This window comes from Dipteris shenzhenensis, chromosome 21 (assembly GCF_047967505.1).
Source record: "Dipteris shenzhenensis isolate YYH24624 ecotype China chromosome 21, Dip_SZ_1.0, whole genome shotgun sequence".
NCBI classification, from domain to species: Eukaryota; Viridiplantae; Streptophyta; class Polypodiopsida; order Gleicheniales; family Dipteridaceae; genus Dipteris; species Dipteris shenzhenensis.
The window spans coordinates 37142125-37145930 of record NC_141616.1 but is presented as its reverse complement, the minus strand read 5'-3'; positions in this window follow the sequence as shown (position 1 = coordinate 37145930).

Sequence of the window (3806 nt, the reverse complement as noted above, 5' to 3'; positions counted from 1 at the left end):
GAGCACAAAAAACTATTGCATGTGATTACAAAATGCTCACAAATGTATGGTAACACAGTCTTTCACCCAGACAGTACTTAGGATTTGAAACTTTATCTATCATGCTTGAAAATAAAATTGATTTCAAGGAGCTAGCATTTCTTACAAAGTCTTTATAAGTATATCAAACACCTAAGAGTAATAAAATTTTGTTAAAAAATCATTTTGGCAAGATTAATTTATCAAATAACAAGAGTGGTTAGCCTAGGAGTCTACATTATAAGTCACATTTCATAAATAAACATCTTTATATACTATACACCCGGGGGATTCATAGGGGGAAACTTATGATATCACGTGAGTGTACAATAGGGGGTTTTTTTGAAATGAGGCATAAGCTTATACATTAGGGGTGGGGGCCCTTTTTTTTTCCCCAAGATTGAATTTAAGCTAGGGGGACCATGTCATATTTAAGAAGGGGGGACATAATATAGGTTACCTTGGGTAACTAGTCCAAACAAGTTTGATTTTGTGTATGGTTTTAAATAGTGATAGGGAAAGTAACCTAAATTTGCTTATTGTGTAATCTAAATGCTTGAGGAAGAATGTAGATTTAAGGAAAGGGGGGGACATAATGGAATTTCGGTGGTATCTTATGAGCTTAAATAGGGGTGTTTTATCATCCTACGTGCATCTTAAATAGGGGGTTTTCTCGAAGTTCATGCACGCAGGTGACGTCCCCCTTTAATGAAGAGTGAATCCCCCGAGACTATACATAATAGCCACAAAGCATCATATATTAACTATAACAATATTACATAGTAAGGTAAAGTCACCACATCACAATAAAGGCTAAAATTAAAAGAGATATAAGTGCTCCTAATATCAACTACCAAAACAGGTTTCACATTAAATCTCGCTTTTATAGTTTTGAATTATCACGTATATAAGTGTTTTGCATATAACCCTTTTCAATTGGTACCACTCATTCATAATTAAAGGCACTCTATAAGTATAATTTAAATGTATTAAGGTTCTTATGATATACTTTACCCCTTGTATCTTGAATTTAGCAGGAATTACAGCATAAAGAACAATCAATATACGATTTGACTTTGGTGTTCTACATGACTTTAGGTCCCCTAAAAACTCACACTACTCTATAATTTCCTATTGAAGACATATACTAAGTATGGTTTATTTTGGAACGTGTTAGACATGTCAAAGAATTTGTAAAAGATCAATTTTTGGCTCGCCATAAGCATCCACCAAAATTACATTTAAGTCCATAAATCATAATGAATATGATTATATGGCTCCAAGGAAACGTAAACATATGTGTTATAGTTATCCTTAGACTCTAGGACTAAAAAACTCTAAGAAAACTTATTCTAAGTAAGAAATATGGCCATTTTATCTAAAACGTGAGAAAACAGCTTGAAATATCGGTGTTAGGTTGACCTTAGAACTTTAGGTAAAACTCAAAGTAATAGGTGCAAGTTCCAATCCATAATAACTCCAATTTTTTTCAACATATAAGCTATTATGGAAAATAATTAAAACCCCAAAATACCTTGTCGATGCTTCTTAATAATTCTAGGAAGATGCTAAGTTAACAGGACATAAAAGTGTCCTAGGACATTTTTATGTCCTTCTACCAAACTAGTGTAAAGCGACCTCTCAGCTCTTCCTAGAATCATTTTCTACATAATCCTTTTAATAGATTGGATGATATATTGCAGTTCTTCTTCATTAGTAGTTCAATTTGCAGTTGATTTAGATAGTTTCTTTCACAGGTGCATTGAGTGCTTTCTTGCATCATGTATACTACTACTAGCAACCTCAATTTAAAGGCATATGCTATGGCACATGTAAATACTAGATGGACACCATTCTTGTACTTCAACACAAATGGCAATATGTCGATGGGTCTACACCTCACCCATCGAGTGCACCAGTAGCAACTCCCACCATTGCCATGATGCAAGCCAAAGGGTTTTAAAAACCTAAACCAACAGTGTCCACACCTATAGTAGATCCTGCCATTGCCTAAGGAAAAGAAGATTAGGACAAGAAATACAAATACAACACACTATTCAAAATTTTTGGACTTGTGTAAAGTCCAATTTGAGAAATGGACTAAAAAATAGTCCAAAATTTTTGAATATACTAGTAATGTTGTTTTTTGAACTAGATTTGACAGCAAACAAAAGATTTGATGATTAAGTACTAAGAACATCAATGCATAACCAAATCTCTTACAAAGGTGGTCTACATAAACATCTTCATAACTTCACAAAAATCTCTTACAAAGGTGGTCTACATAAACATCTTCATAACTTCTTGTGAATTGAGCTACTATCACCTAAGAACATCAATAGATGACCAATAATAGATGACCAATTCTGTTAGAAAGGTGGTGTAAATAAACACATTTATGTATAAGTGGTGTGCACACACCTTTATGACCATTTCTTTTAGAAAGGTGGTGTACATAAACCCCTTAGAAAGGTAGTGTAGATAAATCCTTTTATGTGTAAGTGGTGTACATATGCACCTCACTTGGTATTAAAAAACACCCTTAACTATAAAAGTACATTTGACATAAAGTTTAAAATACACCATTAAGTATAAAATGGACCTCATAAACAATCTTTATACACAATAATGAGAGTAAAGAAATCAAAAAAGTAGTAAACTTTTTATTAGATATTTGCTTTACATAGAAGTTCAGAACTTGTGATTACAAAGCCATCAGCCATCATGTTACTCAGTACCAATGTCCTCAATGCCAGGCCCTTGACTACCAGGGTCTTGACTAATAGGCTGCTCTAAGACTAGAGTCTCAATAGCAAGGTCCTCAGTAGTTTGCTCTTCAGTTCCAAGCACCTGACTAGTAGGCTGCTCTAGAGTCTCATGACTAAGTTCTTGGTGAGTAGGGACCTGGCTACTAGGTTCCTAACTAGTAGGCTACTCTGGAGTCTATAAGGTCGTGGTTGAAGAACCATCTATGCCTCCTAGTAACTCCTCCTGGTCATGCTTTGCCTCGTCCATACCTTCTTTGAGTAAGGCTTCCTTGCTTGATCCACTTGCATGTCCTTCACCCAAGATCAAGGCTGCCTTCCTCACTTTTAATTTCAAGGGAAGTGCTTCCACCTCTTTAGCCTTACCTTTACCTGTGACGTGCTATACTACTACTTCTTGCTGTCACGAGCCTTCCCGTATGATGAGTGGAACCTCCTTGACTCTAGTTGACAATTGATCACCCTTATTCTTTGTGTAGATTTCTTCTTGGCATAAGTCATCGGATGTAGAGCTTTCATCCTCATCATCACCTGAGCTAGAATCATCACCTCAGACTCACTACCCTCATCTTCGACATTTTTCTCACTACCCTCTTCTTTGACATTTTTCTCTTTAAAGAATGTAGTGCAATTGTAATATGTGTCAAAGAACTCAATTTGATGGGGGGTATCAATGACATTTACATTTCTACCTTGGCATAGCAATTTCTCAGTAGCAAAACCCATTCGATACAATGCAACTTCCCACCCATTGTTCAGTAAATTCTTTGTCATCTCTAGTATCACATTAGGATCCATCGGCTTTCTATAATCCACCATTGCTGCATCAAGCTTAACCTTATTGTCCTCATATTAATGAAGCTCAAGAGGCCTTAAAGGAATTTTGATTAGATTCCCACCACCCCTGGATAAGAAGCACATCAAGAAAGGCTGCAAGACTTGAATGGCACTGCCTTCCAAGACAGTCATATGATTGCGTAGGACTATACCATGGTATACTTTTCAAAGTAAATACCCAAATGC